Genomic DNA, 21,153 nt, shown 5'->3' on the forward strand with positions numbered 1-21,153 from the left:
TCCCTTCCGAACGTGCTAAGGTAGTGCGCGGTAGCTGGCCTTGGTTGAGCCCTGTTGCTCCGTTCGGAGGAGCTGATCCGTGTTACGCCACGGTAAACTCCGTGGAGGTAGATGGAGCTTTTCCCTAAACGTGGCTTGTAGAGCAAACTTTTTAAAAACTTTTTTTTAACAAGGCCTTGTAGCGTGATTACTGCGCTCAAATGAGTTAGTTGCTTCTGTAGGTAGTTGAAAGCGAATTGATATTAACGGTGAGCTTTCTTAAATCAGCAGGGCTGGGATTTAGATACCGTATATCGTTTTGTGATGGCTAAAGGCGCCAGATGTGGACTCTGGAAATCCAGCCAACCTGTTTGTATACTAATTCCGCGATCTAGTAATCGCCCTGAGTTTTGGAACCCGGATCTTTTAAGCCTGCTGTATCTAGATGATGTACTTATGTTTATCAATTTTTAGAGTGTCTGTTGCTCTGTGCTATAATGTTATGTATTCATGGGATGTAACTGCTTTGGGAGATTTTGCTGTGGAAGGTGGACCACAAATGCTGTGAATCAGAAAAGCAAAGGAGGAAGAAAGGGCTGTACTGAGATTAGCAGGTAGGAAGAAGTTAGGCACCCATGACAGTTAAGCAGTTTTAGAACTCTGAGATAGATTAAAGGGGGGATTTAATAGAAGGAAAGGTCAAACAGGCCATAATTGGTGAAAGTCGCCGCATGGGTCTTCTGCGTATCACACAGGGGCTCTCTTAGCCCTACCTGTATGAGATAAGTTTCTTATGTATAAAGTGTGTGCACTTTATTAATAAATGCTGTATTTATTAATGTAGTATTATGTCTGTTCTGGTTCCTTTACATGTTTTAGAATGCAGGCCTCGCTCTATAGCACTGTTTCTCAATCTTGTCAACTTGAAGATGTCCGGACTTCAACTCCCAGAATTCCCCAGCCAGCATTTGCTGGCTGGGGAATTCTGGGAGTTGAAGTCCGGACATCTTCAAGTTGACAAGATTGAGAAACACTGCTCTATAGTGTCTGATATTTAGGATTAGGCAAAGAGGATTGACGGGAAGTATTCTATTTCCAGGGCACAAAACTGCTATTTTCCCAATTTGGGCCTGCTACGTCAGCTGCAAGGCTAAATGAAGCGCGGGCTGATAACTAAAGTGGGATTTGGGCCTGATATTTTATAGGAGATCCACCATTGTAATGTTCCCTAGTTCTGCTTTTATAAAGTATCTTACTTTATATTATATTTAAAAAGTCGTAGAGAGCAATGTGGCTCCATGAAACTTTGAAATCAATTTTCAGTAGTGCGTAGATTTAGGAGTATATACATTCTGTCAAGTTAAGAGTAGCATTAAACTTTGTATGACGTGAGGAGAATTGCCATCCACAAAGTAGATTAAGGCAGAGCCTATCTGGGGAAGGACATCTTAAATAGGGAATTGGTGCCCTAAGCATCTGTCCTTTAAGCCATTTCCACATTTCATTCCATTCATTCATCAAATTTATATAACTTTCCATTTCACACAAAGTTACTCTAGGCATTGCACAATAAAGTTAACAATTAAACATTTATTTATATTTCACACTTCTGAATTGCCCATCTCTCTCAAAGAGGGCGATATTATAAAATCATTAAAACATAATTAAATAAGAACAAGATCATGAGGGTTAAAATCAAAGGGTTAAAATTGCCATGTTACATGCTGCCAGGGGATCTCCAGGCCTGATGGAAAAAATGGTTAAAAGCACAAAAAAGGACACATATTTTTGGTCTAACTCTCAATGAGCTGGTGGTTTGTGTTAGGGTTAAATTGAAATTAAAGTGAAATTGACAATATTGGAGCTTCTTAAATAGATTCAAATATTTGTGGTTGTTGGGCAACATTGTTCCTCAACTCTGTAGAAGAATGAGAACCAAGTCATAACCAAGAGAACATATCCAAGAACTATGTTCTCCCAAACCTCTCTCTTGCTTGGAAAATATATTATTTCTTTGATGTTTTAAATTTTTCCATAGTTACATTGCCATTCTTTGGGTGAAAGTATCCATATATTATGATTGGGGGTTGATAGAAAAATAATGCTGATACTGTGAGACGTGAGAGTAGAGGCTGAAGGAAAGGGGTTTTTTCCCATAACTTTGTAATATAAATCAGTCCTGCACAACTTGTAGAGGCAAAGGGCAATATTAATAAATTATAAATACTTGCAGGCTACAAAGGAACACTTTATATGCCAGTCAGTAGTTTGGTGGTTAGCAGAGCAGCTGCTGCATTGGAGACGACAGTGGCAGTGAGGCCTGGAGGTGCTGTCCTACATGTCTTTTGGGATGGTGGCAGTTAATTTATCAACTTTTTAAAATTTTGCAGCAGGCCACATAAGGCTACTTGGTGGTTGTGTGTTGGTAGGCCTGATACAGATGAATGCAACATCTCTAGTTTGCAGGCAAGGGCTGGAACTGTTTATGATTGAAAGATAATGGCTTATAATAACTATCTTGTCTCATCAGTCCTTTTCCAACTAAACCAACTTCCGCATGCCTGCAGCAAACATATTGTATTATAGCCAGTCACACACAAAACTATTTGTTAGGTTATATATAGCCCATATAAAGGGAATGTGGCTTAATAGTCCTGGTGCTCTAGTCTTGCCCTCTTTTTGCATATCTTCCTTGGTTTTGGTTCATCTCTCTGATCATTTTTGCACTTCACTTGCTTGCTTGATGGCCCATAGGTATGTAATTATACTTATTATTTATCTATTCGTATCCCACCTTTATTATTTTTACAACTAGTTCAAGGGGACGAACAAATCCAATACAAATATCCAATACACCTTCCTCCTCTTATTTTCCCTACAACACCCCTGTGAAGTGGTTGGGCTGAGAGAGAGAGTGATTGGCCCAAGGCCACCCAGTGTATTCCTCCATCTTCTTTATAATACAATACAATACAATAGTAGAGTTGGAAGGGACCTTGGAGGTCTTCTAGCCCAACCCTCAGCCTAGGCAGGAAACCCTATACCGTTTCAGACAAATAGCTATCCAACATCTTCTTAAAGACTTCCAGTGTTGGGGCATTCACAACTTCTGGAGGTAAGCTGTTCCACTGATTAATTGTTCTAACTGTCAGGAAGTTTCTCCTCAGTTCTAAGTTGCTTCTCTCCTTGATTAGTTTCCACCCATTGCTTCTTGTTCTACCCTCAGGTGCTTTTGAGAATAGTTTGACTCCCTCTTCTTTGTGGCAACCCCTGAGATATTGGAACACTGCTATCATGTCTCCCCTAGTCCTTCTTTCACTTAAGCTAAACATACCCAGTTCCTGCAACCGTTCTTCATATGTTTTAGTCTCCAGTCCCCGAATCATCTTTGTTGCTCTTCTCTGCACTCTTTCTAGAATCTCCACATCTTTTTTACATCGTGGCGACCAGTTTCCTGAACCAAAGAATTAAACACTGGCCCATGGAACTTGTTTTTTTCCATTCTCAATTGCTTTATGGAGATCAAGAGTTTACAACTTAAATGATACAAACACCAAGTAGACATATGCAAGATTCATCCAGGAAAATTATAATTTAGGCATACAAGAATAAGCATTTTTACTTCCGGTTGCACTGCTTTCATTTTGCCACATTTCAGGCTGGCACAACTCTTTAATAAAATTTCCATCCATTTAATAAAATTTAATTTATAGCAAAATTGGTAATAAAATACAGATGGAGTGGTGTTTTTGTACTGTTTGGATAAGGACCAAAAGAGTGCTTAGGCCATCTCTGTCCTCCACTTCGCATTTCATGGAAGAAAAACAAGCAATAATCTAAAAAAATGATAAAAAGTAATTTCCAACTACAGTTAATTAATTATGAATTAACTTTTTGCAAGGACATTATATCATTTTTTCAGATTTTTAAGCCCTTTCTAATATAAGTGTGATTGTTTAGGTCTTTGTACCTTTGAGGTTTTTTTTTTTACGACTATAGCAAATGGATTAGAAAATCATATCTATGACCACTAGGAAAGAGTCTTCATCTACTGCCTTCATCTACTCTTTCTCTCATGTTTTCCTCTTTTCAAACTTCTAGTTTAAATGGAGGAAGCCTGATGTATTTATTTTAATTAATAACCCCTATTTCTAGCCAGATGCCAAAATCCTATCCTTACCCAGCCAAACTTAATCAGTCACTTCGGTTTACTTCTTTACTTGTCCTCTTGAGAATTGAGCCAATTCTCGTTAACAGAACTCCACATGTCCCATCATAAAATTATTTTAATGTCTTTATATCATTCTAAGATTCCATAGAGCTCTTCGAATTTGAGTTTTCTACAGCTTTGTATATATTTGCCTATCTTAATATGATATGTGAATTCTGGGTGGTATTTTTCTTTACAATTTAGTGGTATATTGTTCAAACCCAAATATGATTATGGTTTATTCAGAAGGTGTAGTTATAAAAGCCTGGCTTAACACAGAAACACACCTGTTCCATTTTCTGCAAATATACCTTTGCCTTTTTCAAATCTAATTCTTTAGGGAGGTTTAATAATGCGTTTATAGAAAGCTAGACTTTCTCATATTGTTCTTCTGCCTTAGACAGAACAACTAGCCTCCTTTTCCCATGTTTGATTTCTTCCTCTGCTGTAGGGTGCCAACCGTAGTAGCTTCTTGCATTGTCTTTCTGCAAATGCTTCATTAGTGAAAACCAGATAGAGGGTAGATCTTCCTCCTTAAAAGTCATATGCCCACATTAGTTTAGGAGCAGAACAGAGAGCAGTCAAGATAACACTACTCTTAGAACTGATGGAGGTATGATTTGTTGTCAAAGCATAGAAGGAGTAGTGATGGAGGGTAGAAGAGCTGAAGTTCTCAACCTCTATATGGTATCTCTGCACTTGTACCACTTTAAATTGAATAGTAAAAGCACTTAGACTTATTTACCATCCCATAGTACTTTACAGCACTCTTTGAATGATTTACAATGTCAACATATTACTCCCAACTATCTAGGTCCTCATTTTACCAACAGTGGAAGGATGGAAGGTTGAGTCAACCTTGTGCTGGTCACGATCGAATTCCTGGGAGTGAACAGCCTGCACTAGTGCATTCTAACCATTGCACCTCCATAGTTCTTAAAGAGTAGCAGCAGTACATCAATATTGAACATAACTTGTGGTTTGATTAAATAATCATTTGTTATGAACAGCATTGGGCTTTTCATCCAAATCATTTCATTGCTGTGTAATTGTGCAATTGGCTACTGTTATCTACAGTGACACTGAATTTTGTTTGCTTATTTGAAATAATGTACCAGGGAAAGACTTCCTCAATATATATTTAATTAACTTGAATCACGTGTATCTGAGGTAGTCTGCAAGAATATATTTCTTTGGCTTTAAATGTTCTTTTCGTTATATGAAACTATATTTTGCTGTTGTTTCATTCAAAGTAGATAATTTTGTTTAGTACAATTATATTCCTAAGCCACAGCTGAACACCCAATACCTACTACTTACCTTAGAATAAGTCATATTCACTTGCTTCTGAATAGACTTGCATGTAATTGTTAGTTGCTATATATTTCAGCAGAGATCCACTCATTAAAATCGTTTTATATAAATCCACTAAACTGGCCACTAGATGGCAGCATAACGCTATTTTAATACTTTTAATCTTCGGGGATGGGTTGCAGGTGAATAGGGAATATCATTTTTATTTAACTTCATGTAAAAAATAGACTAATGATAACATTAGATATTAAAATTGCATCTTTATGAGAAGTGAATATTAATGAAAAAATTAAAAAAGCCATTAGCAATAAATTTTGAGTAAAATCATTAGAGATTTGATGGATAAAAGAGAAGAGTTTAGTTATCTGAAAAGTTATGAGCTTTGGGACAGTTATGCTGGACTTGCTCTGAAAAATCAATTAGCTGAAGAATGGCAGACATTAGACTAGCAGACTATATACCATAGAATAGACTGAGATTTAATGAAGAATAAGGATAAATGGCTTAGGGAAAGGATAGAGGATTACACACTGCCCCCTCCCCCTTTAAAGCTACGTAATAAATCTTGAACTTCTCTTTCTCCATTCATTCCTCCCGCACATTCTATTAGAAAAGTGAGACACCAGCGAAAGAACTTTTATTCCTTATTTGATCTGATTAATAGGATTTGGGAAGTGATAAAACTCACTAGTTGGCTACTTTTGTCAGTATCAGAATTCCCATTATCAATCAGTTTGTTCACATTCTAAAAGTCGGATACTCTCTAAGGCCATAAAGTAATCAAATACTTTAATTGTCTTCAGATCTCCCCATAATGCGATTTGATTTCGTTCTTTAAATTGCCTCATACTTGGCTTGAAGGATTGATTCAATCAAGTCTGTAGATTGCTTGCTACATTGCCAATCAATTATTTACAGGGCATTACTTAGAGGTTTTGTTCGTTTTCTTCTAGCAGCAAATGGTCAAACATCACTTGCCAACTCCAGTTTGAGAAGTATAAAATAAAGATATATTTAATTAAAACAATGATAATATCTTGATATGAGTCTGCAGCCCTAAGTGCTCCAGAAATCTGTGTAATACAGGATTCTGTATTACATCTTTTTATTACATCTCTTTATAACAAGCCCATAAAACTAATACGCTATGTTTAAATCTTTTCAGAAGAAGATGAATGTGTTCAACCATTAACTATTTATTAAATCATTTCTGTGGCATTCAGATCAGGCGATTCAGCATAGCTTACAAAAATAAAAGAAACCTTAATCAACTAATACAAACTGCATGTCTCATTTAAATTTATTCCAACAATAAGATGAAATAGTGATCAGAATTGAAATCTTTAACTGATCAGTCAGAAAAGACTCAGCCCATCACTGCCTTTTCAAAGGCCTGCAGAGTTGAGGCTAATTGTATGCCAGTGGAAAAATTCTTCCAAAGGGCAGGAGTCACCACTGAGTAATTAGAGAGAGGGTCTTAAAATATACAGCATTTTATACAACGGAGTCTTGTGTTGTAGTTGTCATTTTTTTGGACAAAAGTTATTTAATATATTAAATTCAGTTTGGAAATTTATTAGTGAATTTAGATGCCTGTGTTCTTTTCAAGACAATGATCATAGATATTCTCCATTTGCAGTAAGATCTCAGATACTACAAAATAGGAGGGACACCCATTCCCCATCAGTTAACTACAGTCAGAAGAATTCACCTCTATTTCTATATTCTGTTGTAGTTTTCCTGCCAGGCCTTTTTTTAAATTTGGAATGTGTATATTAATTTATATATTTAATTTCCCATTTGTTTCTTATTGTTAAGTAAATTGATTTAAATGAATAATAGAAGAAGACATAGTTAGCCGTTTTAGCGCATGGGAGAGGTATGCTTTTATCCTTTTCTCCTTTTTTCTCCTTTTTATTGTTTTCTTTTCTTTTTCCAACAACAGAAACGAGAAAAAAATGAAACAATATAAAGATAATATAAACCAGCGTAAAAGAAACAGAGATTTCAAAACAGGAAACAATAAAAATCAGGAGCAGCAATAATCATGGCAATAAGCAGGCATAATTCATAATGATGAAATAGGAATAAAATTCTGAAGTTCTAAAATGCAAAATGTTGCTTAAAATCCTGAGAAGAGGCTAAGGTTTTCCCAAGCACTAAAAAAGATCATAACGTAAGTTGTATGGAAACCTTTGTGAAGAGTGTTTCACAACTCTGGAGCTACCACCAAAAGAATGTTTTTTTATATCAAGTATGTTAAATAGCTTTGTGGTTCACCAAGAGAACTGAAATTAGTGAACTAAAATTTAATAAATATATGTCCCTAAGGCCACATATTTTAGCAAAGATGAAGGTGCCAGCTCACTTCCCAATGTTTGCACAATTTTAGTTACATAAGGACCTTGGCTTCTTAAGATTATGTCTTTTCCTATCTTTTATACTGTATTAGGTTAGTAGTGAATGCATATAAATAGCACAGAAAAGGTCTGACTAAATTCAATAGTCAATAGTCAATAGTTTGATATTGAACTTCTCTTCCACTCAAATATTACTCTTTTTTTAAATTGTACATGCTACTAATTTAGTAGGAGTGTTAGATACAATCTCAGTGTATTGTGGAATTAGGAAGTGCATAATGCTGCATTGTTATACTAAAGTAAGGATGAGAGAGAAATCATAAAAGGGCTAAAAGGAGGATCCATTCAGAGCCACAGCCGACTTCTAGCTTATAAGTGGCCACTGCAAGGGATAACAAAAGCCAACTTGAAACTGTTTTTTGGTTTCTGGATCAATATTTCTAATTTTTTTCTTAAACTTTTAACTTACATTGAAATGAATGAAAAATAAAATATTAAGGCCTTAATTTTTGGCTTGTTCGTGACATGATGAAGATCAGAGGAGCATTGAATCCAGGGCTTTTGCAATAGATGAAATTGTGGCATTTGGAAATGGAGGTACTACTGTACCTTTGATCTGGATGCATCAAAAGACATTTCCACCTGATCTTGTCTCTTTGCCAGAGGGATGGTCCATCTTTTCAAACTAGGTGCCCTTTGGATAACTAGAACAGGGTGTCCAACGGTGGTAACTTTAAGACTTGTGGACTTCAACTCCCAGAATTCCCAGTCGTGAGGAATACTAGGAATTGAAGTCCACAAGTCTTAATGTTGCCAAGGTTGGACAACCTCTGTATTACAGCACTCTGGGAATTGCAAAAACTGCAATCCAAATTGCACCACGTAGAAAAAAAAATGGATCTGAGATTGAAGTTGCTTTGCAAAGATAAATATTTTGGTGATCACCCAGTTCTTCTATTATAATATTAATTAAAGCCCTAAAGTACTAAAATTGTCAAAGCACAGGCCTTGTTTCCCAAGTATTGAATCGTGGATATTATTCAGGATTAGAGTAAGTAAAAATCAATGTCATATTCTTGGAAAGTAACTATTTTACTTTAATGTCAATAAACTTTAAATTCAGACTTTTTTTATTAGAATAAATGTTTCCTCTTAAAATGCATGATAATCATAATCAAGAGAAAATTTGTTCTGTTATTTATTTTCTAAATGATTGTACATGTTTAGCAGACTTTTGATTTAAATCCCTATGGATATATTGGAGACAGATGTTTAGATGACCTCATGTTTAAAGTAATGTTATATTTGGACACCAGATTAAATTTTCCTTAAAATCTTTCCTTATAAGTGAGACTGTTTGAGTGCAGAAACTAATCAATGTTTTATCTTCGAAGCATACCACTTTATTAAATAGCATTTTTAACATTTTGATTTTTTTTTGCATCAGTCTGCATTTTAGAAAAGTTCTGATTATGCAACAGTTGTTTACATATGAAAATAAAGTTTCTGACTGGAAAAGTTAAATGAGAAACAGATTTTTGAAGTCACTTGAATTTGAATGCAAGTTTGCCATGTCATATATATTTCTCCCCTTCCCAAAATGGTATAAGTTTGCAATGAGCATTTTATAATACTGACAGTAGAAGGCCCTCTAATTCTGAATGTTAAATATTTTATAATTTAATTCCCTGAATAAACAGAAGAATTCTAACTATGTTTACATAGAAGCAAGTCCAACTGATTTTAATAAAACTTTTAAACAAAGTGTTTAGAATTTCTGTAATTTACTGTTTAAAGTCACAAAGTAGCAGATATGTATGTTGTATTAAAAATTTTTTAAATGTAGGACAATTGCAATAATTGCCCCATGAAATATATATTTTAACTTGAAACTTTCAAAATGATTAACTGTGCGTGATTGAAATGTCTTATTTTCATAAACAGCAGTCTTTTGGAAGGAAAAATTAATAAATTCAGCATGTCAAAGGTTTTTGGGGACTATAGTCCATTTAAATACAGAGAGTCGCTTTCCGCAATGGGGGTACGTAAGGAATTAGAAAAAACAGTAAATGAGGAAAATAAAATAAGCTTGCCATGCCATCATGCTAAGCCAGATATAAGCAGGCACAGAACATCACAATCTTGAGTGTGGTAGTTTATAATGTAGTTGCTCAACTATATTGTCCTTAGGAGCTGAATTTTTGTATTGATGCTTCTGCTGTCAAACACATTTTCCATTTTTATATATAATATATATTTCCTTTAAAAAATAAAGCACACAAAAAAGCAATGGTTAATTTATTTCTAGACAAGCATTTATATTTATCATTAAATTACTAGCATTCATTCAGAAAATTAGACCTACTGTGTTCAAGTTTGTCTCATTCTTTTTTTTTTGCCCGCCATTAACTTTCATGCACCGATCGATTATGTCCACTTATTTCATCTGTTTTGTCTTCTTTTCCCCAACCAAAAGAATGGATTAAAGTTTATAGATTGATGCTTGATAGCTACAGAACCATTGCAAATTTATGTTCCCACTCCCTTAAGTGTTTTTTTTTTAAATCAGGGCAACCTGATAAAATATCTATAAATTTTAACACAAAAATTCCAACTCACTTATCACAAGAAGGATATTGCGATGATAGAGGTGGAGGTGATTATCTCCACGGTGGGCAAAACTTTTTAGATGTGAGATTTTAACACTAATGATGGGTGAAAGGGAAAAGGAGACTTCATTTTATTAGCTTGTCCTCTGAAAATTAAAGCAGGAGATCACATTTTAATCAGACTGTTTGAGCTGGTGTCTCATATCATATGTATCATTACTGTATTGTGAAACTGGCCAGGGAAGCTGGTCTCGATGACTATCTTCCAGTATTTGTATTTGCTTTGTGGCCAGTTGCCTGAGAAATAAAGCAGATTTTCTGCCATCTCTGGGGTAGAGGAACAGAAAACATTTGTGTTATCCCTCTCCAGGCCTGTCCCCAAAACTGCAAGAAAGACAACCAAGGAACCAGCTTTCCCCATTTTTTTTCACCTCCACTTGAATGTACAGTATTCCTTTCAGTGACGCATAACAGCCTAGTAAGTACTTGCAGATTTCAGGATACAGGTAAAATAATGTTTTGCCGCTAGTTGGTATAACTTTCTCTTCTTTTTCTGATAGATGTGGCAGCAATCACATCAGAGAGAATTCAAATTGCTGGCTAGTATCTAATGCTTCCCTTCTTCTTCTCCGACTTCTTACTGTTCCTCAGTTTGAGATGCAAAGTTGAGACAGATCAAACAAAGGGAGCTTACACTGGTTTCTCTTCTCCAAAGAGTCACTGCAGAGATAGGCCTGAAGTGGTATGTCCGGCAGTACAAATACAAATAGGTAAGTCTGTATGACCAGACTTAAGTGGGGCATGGAAGGAGATCAGTTCATGTCTTGATAGGCTCCTATTTTCTGCAAGGTGAAAATGTTGCCTTTTTCACCATGTGGTTAATTGTGTTGGGGGGAAAATCAGTTTCTTTATACTGCATTGGAATGAGAAGAAATTGGGACCTTCAGAGCAGATATCCTTTCAAGGATAGAATTGTGGAACTTTATTCATGTATTAAATTTATATGCCACCCATCTCACTGTCAAGAGAATCTGGGAGGTTTGCAACACCTAAACGCAGACTTATAATCATTGAAACACTTAATCTTTGTCAAATTTAATATTTAGTAATTTAAAAAATTAAGAAATTAAAAGTCATTTGTTCCCGGGAAGGAAAGCTATGACAAATCTAGACAGCATACAAAAAAGCAGATGGACATCACCCTGCCAACAAAAGTGCGTATAGTCAAGGCTATGGTTTTCCCAGTTGCAATGTATGGCTGTGAAAGTTGGAATATAAGAAAGGCTGAGCGCCAAAGAATTGGGGCCTTTGAACTATGGTGCCGAAGAAGACTCCTGCGAGTCCCTTGGACTGCAAGACAATCAAACCGGTCAGTCCTAGAGGAAATAAACCCTGATTGTTCTGTAGAAGGCCAGATCCTGAAGATGAAACTCAAATACTTTGGCCACCTAATGAGAAGGAAGGACTCAGTGGTGAAGAGCCTAATGCTGGGAAAGATTGAGGGCAAAACAAGAAAGGAATGACAGAGATTATGGTGGCTGGATGGAGTCACCGAAGCAGTAGGCGTGAGCTTAAATGGACTCCAGAGGATGGTAACCAACAGTAGGGCTAGAGGAACGTTGTCCATGGGGTTGTGAGGGTCGGATACCACTTCACAACTAACAACAACAATAAAGTTAAAAAAACAGAATAAACCAGAGTGGAGATGATATCTTCCTAATACACCAACCACCTCCCTTCCTTACACAAAACTTCTTTACGACATTCCCAATTGAAGGAATAAATTTGAAGTTTCTAATAGCTTCCCTCCTGAGATGAAGTCCCTGAAACTATTTAGAGAAGCCAGGAAGTGATACATTCTTCTGTTTTCCTTCCTTTTGTTGCAGCTCTAATTGTTCCAAATATTTCCTTCTTGCATCAAAGGCACTTTTATTTATTGGTTTCCAACACTTAATTTCTTTTGTGCATTGAATTTGCTGAATGTGAGGTGAAGGTTAATACAGACCATGTGGCATGGGGCTATTACTTAATTTTTTAACAAGGAAAACATTTCTAAGCCATTTTAAAGGAAAATGTTTTGTAGCATTTAAAATATGTTATTATACAATTGTTATTTGGGTGAACTGAATCGCATGTATCTTTTTCTCTTAGTTTGTATTTCAGCATTATATGATACTCAGCCGTCTGAAGCTGGCACTTCTAAAACCTATCGGGCTTTTCCGAACTTCGTCATTTAGAGAGAAAGAGCCTTCAACTGCATGTGTAGTGAAAGGAATACTTTTACTAAAGCCAAGTCGTTGCAAGGTAGAAAAAGCCAGATGTAAAGTTTGAGCGCAAAAGTTCCCTATTTATTTTCCCCTTTCCCATGTCTTCCCCCAACTATCTCACTTGTGTCCAATTGAATTCAAACAAATTGTTTTAGTAACAGTTCTGAGGTTTTGGTGGGCTCGGTCATGGTCCACATTCCATTCCCATGGTTGTGACCTTGGGGTTGGTTGGTTAATGTCTCTGGCAGGCACTTGAAGTGGTTTTGGTTTCTTTGTCTTCCCTCCCTACTTGCTAACTCCGTCCCTCCCCCCCTCCCGCCAAGGATTCATGGCACTCTGGCATCAGCGAAGCAGTGATGGAGCAAAGGGGGATTGCATCACTGACACCTTCAGTGATTGGTAATTATCATCCATTTTCATTTTTTTTTATTCTTTATCATTGCCTTTATTATTTTTATAAATAACTCAAGCTGGAGAACATAACTAATTCTTCTTCCTCCTACTATTTTTCCCCACAACAACAATCCTGTGAGGTGACTTGGGCTGAAAGAGAGTAAAAAGCCCTAAGGTTATCCAGCCAGCTTTTGTGTCTAAGCAGGACTGAAACTCCCATTCTCCTTGGTTTCTAGTCTGGTGCCTTAAAGCACTAAACCGGCTCCTATCATTGACTGCTTATCAAGAAGATTAGATATTATCTGCATTCAAATACTTTGTTTTTCCTTAATCCAAATCATACACTTGTCCTCCTTCTTTTCTTTCTCATATTTTACATGCTGTATTTTGCTGTAACAACTCTGATTATAGGGATTTGATCAAACCTTAGTGTTTGGATTCACATAATGTTGCATTATATTTGATTAAACAAAAAATACGGCATTAATTCTAGTTTCCAAGGGTGAGGAAGAATTGGATCCACTTGGACAATTCACTATTTTATTATCCAATATTTCAAACAATGAGCGTCTGGATAAGATTTTGCTCTCAAGTGTGTAGAGTAATTGCTCAGTGATAAGCCCAAGATTGGCTTTAGGCTAAGAATGGGTAGACACTGGCCTAGGGCCATAATGGTGCACCTATGGCACGTGTGCCACAGGTGGCATGCAGAGCCCTCTTTGAGGGCATGCGAACCGTTGCCCAGCTGGGCACCTCCCACTGACCAGCTGTTTTTCGGATCTCTGCCATGCATGTATGGGGAGTGGGGCGCATATTCTGGGGTCACATGTGTATGCATGGGGGAGCGGGGGTTGTGCACGCACGTATGGGGCACATGGGGGATTCCATGCACATGCATGGGAGGTGCATGGGGATGCACACGCATTACATTATGGATGCAAGCGCATACATACTTTTGGCACGCGACAACAAAAAGGTTAGCCATCACTGGCCTAGGGCATCAAAGTTTAGGGAGTGCCAGTGCTGCCCTTCCTTCTGACATTCTAAAAATGCAAAACTTCAAAGGGAGGTGGCACCATCAGGCAGTGTGGCTTAAGTGTGCCATATACCCTTAAATTGGCACTGGATAAGATACATACTTTTTATATAGAAGGCCCCTGGGTTCAGCTACTGGCCTTTCTGGCTAAAAGGGTGATTTTAATGGTTGAAGGATAACTAGGACTGTAGAGGCCAAAGTTAAGTCTACCATGAGCCACAGAAGATTACTGGGTGACTTTGACCCAATAATTCTTTGTTAGTCCAACCTATCTATCCCAGAGGTCTGCTGGGATAAAATGAAAAGTGATTCTCCAGTAAGCTTTCTTGAATTTTTGGAGGAAAGACAGGATAAAAGTGAATTAGATGAATTAAATAAATCAGAACTAAGTAGCAGATAATAGGAGAAAACTGCTCAGCATTTTGAGTGTGCTCTCAGTCATGGCATATATAAAAATACAGTCTTACTTAATATAATGCAACTTCCTAGTTCCTACACACAATACTTATATTTCATTGTGTGGTAGAGCAGGGGTGTCAAACTGGATTTTTTTCGAGGGCCGGATCAGCATTGTAGTTCTCTGTAGACCGGCCGGGGGGGGGGGGGGGGCAGGGGCAGGAGATGGGATGGACACATCCTCCAGCACCCTGCCAGTTCTCTAGATTCTAATTCTAGATCTGTTCTGGCCAGCAGGGTGCTGCAGGAGGTCGTCTAGGCCGAAAACCGGGGCATGGGCAGCCATGATTGCGTCCCCTCCCCCTGTGTCCCATTTTGGCTACAAGAGGCACCACAGGACGGTTGTTTGCTATTTCCAGACCGGGCCTGTGGGCCAGATTTAAGTACCCCACGGGCCGAATGTGGCCCGCGGGTCTTCAGTTTGACACCCCTGTGGTACAGCATTATTAAAATAAATGCTGGTTTTATACATAAGCCTTTTGAATAAATTATACTGAGCCGATCCTGCCAGAATGGCAGTGAAAGAGATTGCCCTTTAGCAACATTCTGCTAACAGTTTGCAAGTGATTCAAGCATTTGAGAACCACGTTGAGTTATTTAGTACGGAAAAGCCCAAGGATTATGGTAACAACTTTCATGCAAGTCTTAACTTTTATGTTTAGAGTTGTAAGTGATCGAAAGGCTGCAAACCAAACATATAGTACATTTTCAAAATATAGATTTTGTGGGAGATTTGGGAAGCTGCCTTTTTACAATTTTCTGTTTCTTTCTTTGTTTGTTTGTTTGTTTCCTTGGTAAATACTAATGAATTTCAATCTAGCTGAAATTTAAGATGATCTCCAGATATTCTTTCTGGCCGCTGTCAATGCCATTCAGTTCATTATTTTATTTTAGATTAAAAGTTGGTGCTTTGATTTGGTTAGCCTGCATTGTAAAAGTTACTTCCTAACCGAACTATAATCAAATTTGTCTATTCTAAATAGTTGCAAATGTAAGCATTGTTGGTTTGTACAGTGCTAAAGATATGTTTACAAAGGAAGTACATTTTGTTGAAATGTGCTTTATTTTCCCATAATCACATTGATGATCATCTTAAATGGGATTTGCATGTCCAGCACCTCCTATTGGGTTCACCATTCTTTTTTTCCCCTCTGCTCAGCTTTCTTCATTCTGAAAACACTTGTTGATTAAACATCAAGCATGTTCATCCTCATAATGGTACTTTTTGGAGTACCTTCCTCCACACTTAATCTCCCCATCACTTTAATCATTTATGGAAATCTTAGGATTTCCCCAAGCCTTTGGAAATGTTCTCTTTTGTTCTTGGGTGGTGCCATTTTGGTTATAAATGTCTAAACATAAAAATCAAGGAGTTGGTATATCCCAAATAGCTATCAGTACTATCCATTATAGGGTGGGATACAAATAAATAAATAAAATAAAAAGTATGCTTTTAAAAGAAGAAATTTTGGCTTTTAAAGAAGTGACACATTTTTTAAATTTAAAGCTAGCTCTGTACTGCCACTAAAAGTAATGCCTCATGCTTTTGAATACATATTAAAGGAATCCATTGCTAAAAAAAATCATGTGAATATTTTGCATGCGAAAACCAAGCCAGGTTTGGAAATGATGAATACATATTTTATAAACACATAACCCTCATAGAAAAATATATATTCCACAACGAAATTGGTTTTGTGCCATCTTCTGCTGGTTGAACTCTCTGCCTCCCTAACCAAGTGGAGCAAAATAAAGAGTGGCATCTCATAAAAATAGCTACATATTTGCCCAATGTCTGCAGGTATTTCTCTTCTGTTTCCTATGCACCGATTTTAGTAGAATAAGCAGAAATAATAAGTACAGTATATATGTCAGGCTGCAGATTGGTTAAATATTTCATCAAAAATTTCCTAGGAAAAAAGAAGGAAAAGATGCACTGAATTTTGTTGAAGCTGAGTAATACGTCAACTATGAAAATGGTTCATATCTAGTTTAAATGTAAGTCTTGTAATTCTGAAATATATTTCAATCTGAATTAGTTTTTTGTCAGTAAACGTGTGGTTTTGGTAATTTGGTGCCAGAGAAATTTGGTAACATTTTACATGGTTTAAAATAATAATTAGTTCTTCTATAATCTCTGAAACATAGTGAGTTGCCACATTAAGTGAAGGAATGGAGAACAATATAATTCAATATCATCATTTTCTCTCCAGCCATATAAAGGACACAGATTGGTACAACCAAGAAAGGAGACCCTCACTTTGAATGTTACAGGTTGTTACCTGCCACTGAGACTGTGGGAAAGAGGGCCCCACCTTTCCTTGAAGAGCTCACATCAGTGTGCTTTTGTATCATGACATAATGGTGGATCAGTGGCTTGAAGACGCTGGATTTCTTGTCCAGAGAAGGTCAGCTTTCTGCACTGCAGCAGTTCAAACCCCAGCATCGCATCATGGACTGAGTTCCCAGCACTTGCTAACCTACCAGTTCTAAAGCATGCAAATGCAAGTAGATAAACAGGTACCACTTCGCTGGCACTAATGACTGAAGCAAAAAACCTACCAGTGCCAAATTGGCCCAAATGCAAAGTGAAAACCAGTGGATAAAAAGCCCTGGATCACACTGACACTCCCGCAAAATGCCATTAGCTGCTCTGCATGCGGAATTAGTTCACCCCCTGTGGTGCACCCTGGATAGCGTGTGAGTGTGAACTGAATAAACTAGCAATCTTAGGCAGCGATACTACTACTCTGTAATGACATTGTGGACTCCTGGCTTTCGTGTACCAATGCAGTATGCTAAATAAATAAATAATAATCCCCACAATGACAACCCTGTGTGATAGATTGGGCTGAGAAAGAGTAGCTCTGAATCACCCAGTGAGCTTCCATGGCTGAGATAGACTTCAGCCTGCGTCTTCCCACTGGCTGCCCACAGTGAGAGCAGATGTCCATTTGCACAGAACATTGGATTTTCCTGTTACTTCTTTCATTTCCTTTGCCAAGTTTTGCGTTGAAATGGTACATTCACACACTGTAAAGCTGTTGGCTTATTTAGAATTTTTCAGTTTATACTTATTACAGGAGTTGCTTTTTGACTACTGCTGAGCTGGTGCTATTTCCATTTAGAAATGCAAACATATTCAAGTGTTGATTCAACTAAAAGCTATGTATATTTTGTATCTTTTCATTCAAGTCTAGCCAAGGATGGTTACATCTAGTGTGGTTGATCTTCTGGTGAATCATGTCTGATTGTTGTTCTGGAATAAATTTAATGCTTTTTTTTTTAAAAGGAAAATTCTTCATACCTATAACTTCTTGCTGGACATATTAATTCTTAACTTTTAAAATGGGAACATGCTTTTTTTTAATTGGAAGGAGATCTTCTTACAGCTGTGAAATATATAAATTTAAAGTTTCCAGTAATGAGAGCATGAAAGCCATGTCAGATCACGAGTAAGATTGCCTATAGGCTGACTATTTTAGAAATATCCTATGATGCCAGCAGTTTGTATGATTAATGGAATGCATGTTTGTAAAAATAGCTTGCATTTAGAGTAAGGCAGTTTTTGGAATCTTCCAATGGTGTCCAAAGGAGTTATGAAAGCAGACAGCTATTATGTGAGCAGTTTATGTTACTGCACCATTTTGCTTATTTTTTCTTGAAATGATATCTTTGACACTTTCAGCATTTTGAAATATATATGACCATAAAATAACATACTCGGATATGTTTTTGCACACTTTATATTATCTATTTGTTTCTCTGGCAGCCAAGCCTATATTTATGACTTCAAGTGCTTCTTTGAATAACATTAAACTGCAACTTAACAGGTGATCCTTTCTCCTTTGCTGCTTCCTTCATCTCATAGTTCTTGTTCTTTGAAGCTAGAATGGCTGGACCAGGGGTGGGTTCCTATTGGCGTTGGTACCGGTTCGCGCACTCTAAATTGTTCTGCGCATGTGCAAAGACCATGAAAAACTAATAAAATACATGCTGCCAGCGGAGACTGGGGTACCTGTTCGGGGGCCTGCCAGCCCGGGTCACTGATGGTTCTGCGACCCAGGCCAAATTATCGAACTGGTGCAAACTGGTAGAAACCCACCTCTAGGCTGGACGTATCTTGTTAATATGCAAGGAAAAAGACTGGGCACAATCTGAACTTAAAATCAATCTGAAACAATGTTTTTATAATTTTTGATTCTGTTTAGTTTTACCTTACTAGGACAGATGAAGCTGCTTTCGGATTTCTTTTTCATTTTTTAAACCTTGTGCACATGGAGAAGTTCTGGTATGTCCAGGTACTGCATGTATATTTTTGCAACTTATGAATAGTTGGCCACATGTGAGGCAGATGTCTTTCAAGTGTTTGAAAAGTTAATCTACCAAATGAACACCTTGAATTGTCAGCACTTGTATATTTATGGAAATTTTTCAACTTATGTCCTTATCTTGAAAACCTCCTGCATAGCTTTCTTTCTGGTGAGATTTTTACCTTTTTCCTATGAAAGACTTCCTGAGGTATATAAACTCATATATTATCATTCATTCTCTCTCCCACTCCCTCCCTCTCCCTCCCCCCTCTCTCTCACACACACATATGTTCAATTGATAGATCAAGTCCAATTACTGAATCATTAAGTTTAAAGATTGTGTCATAACAACAATTTTTATTGTGATCTCAATTTGTGATGTCTTGATTCATAGTTTGGACAAAAATATAAAATGCGATATACCTTTTCTTGAATATTTTCCTCATAAAATAATTTTTCCTCTGAAAATTTCATCCAGGCTAATTACCAAACATTACAAAACATTAACATTTTAAAAAATGATAACATAAACAAGTGACAAAGCCGCCAAGAGCAGGATCAAGTCAACAAGAAAAGCTACGCAAATGACTAACTTCCTAAATGAATTGGAGCTACAAAGCCTGGCTGCAAAATTCCACACAACCACTGGATAGCAGCAATGATACAGAAGTCCTCAACTGCTTACTGTCATTTGGCAGGTATCTGGAATTTGCAACTAAACATGCCAAGAACCAAATTTCCAGAAGAAGTAACACCCATTTAAGTACTGCAAGGGCATCGTTTTACATCCCATGTCATCCGTGTCATACAGAGTAGGAAATATATTCTTATCAATAATTTCAATATGTAGAAAGTTCCAGAACAGGAAGATACAGTTTTAAAGGTACAAACATTTATGAATTTATGACATTAAAATAAAATAAAAACCACAACAAAAAACACAAAAGGATATTTTGAATTTGACCTAGGGGCAATATAGCTAAGTATAGATTAGGAATGATGATTCAATTAAACTTGCATTAGGTCTCAGGAAGGGTAGTCCCTTGAGCTAAGCTTGATTTCTTTGTGGGATATCTTGGTATGGTATGTAAATTAGGCTTCAATTGAATGGATACTTTAGAAGGACACTTGTCAGGCCTGGAAGCCATCTTTTGCATTTGGACCTTCAGGCCTGCCACATTCAATGCTGTGGGGAAATGGGAGGGGGGGTGTTATACGGAGTATGGGAAATATATAGTCAAAATGACATTGCTTTCTCAGTGACACAAGGACATCTTGCCCTGCACCTGGAGGGACTGGGAGGCATCTCTAGTTGGGATGGGGCCTGATCGGGCCATTTGATGGACATGTGGGTGCTGGGCAGGAGCTTGGACTTTCATTTGGGTGGGAAAAACCTGAAAACTTTCAAATTCGAGTTTTTCCAGATGTGTCAATATAACATCTCTAATAAAATGGAACTTTGAGGAACTTCAAGCCTCGGAGTCTTCTTTCATTGGGGGTGTTACTTGGAACCCTGACAACACTTTCAATCCTAATTGATTACTTTTTTTGAGTAGTTTTATTGAATAAGCGATACTTAATATAACAAGCTAATACATTTCTAGGTGTCTGCGTGTGCGTACGTATGTGTATAAATCTTTAGCTTTCCATATTAATTAGCACAATAAAGTTTGTTAGAAATAATAAGTACAGATGGTCCTCGGCTTACAACAGTTCATTTAGTGACTGTTCAAAGTTACATCACTGAAAAAAGTCACATGACCGTTTTTCACACAACCCTTGCAGCTTCCCCATGGCTACGTAATCAAAATTCAGATGCTTGTCAACCGGTTCACATTTATGGCGGTCGCAGTGTCCCAGGTGTCACGTGATCAGCTTTTGCCACCTTCTGACAAGCAAAGTTAATGGGCAGGGCAGGTGCACTTAACAACCACATTGCTAACTTAACAATTGCAATGATTCCCTTAATAACTGGGACCAGAAAGGTTGTAAAATAGGGCAAAACCCACTTAACAAATATCTCACTTAACGACATAACTTTTGGGCTCAATTGTGGCTGTAAGTCTAGGACTATCTGTATATCGCCAAACAAATTCCCCCCAATCCCTCTCTTCCACTAATTGAAGTCCAATCTCAGTTAAAAAGAAAAGGAAAGAATTAAATGTTACTAAAAATAGCCACAAATGTCAATTCTAATCTATTATTGTACAATATTC

At 37.2% G+C, this 21,153-nt stretch overlaps 1 protein-coding gene and 1 long non-coding RNA gene across 3 annotated transcripts in view; both read left to right on the forward strand.

Annotated features, from left to right (window-relative positions):
• SLC25A21 (solute carrier family 25 member 21) overlaps positions 1–21,153 on the forward strand; it is a 293,494-nt gene that overhangs the window by 759 nt on the left and 271,582 nt on the right. The gene's annotated exons all lie outside the window — the stretch shown is intronic.
• Positions 27–17,908, forward strand: LOC309400223. 2 transcript variants are annotated; one of them, XR_014176635.1, is made up of 5 exons: positions 27–107; positions 11,033–11,242; positions 12,636–12,776; positions 13,063–13,138; positions 16,838–17,908. It is a non-coding gene; the product is annotated as an uncharacterized lncRNA (long non-coding RNA). The 2 variants fall into 2 exon arrangements; XR_014176636.1 differs by lacking the exon at positions 27–107 and adding an exon at positions 10,817–10,950.

This window comes from Natrix helvetica (assembly GCF_964273705.1).
Source record: "Natrix helvetica genome assembly, chromosome: 1".
NCBI classification, from domain to species: Eukaryota; Metazoa; Chordata; class Lepidosauria; order Squamata; family Natricidae; genus Natrix; species Natrix helvetica.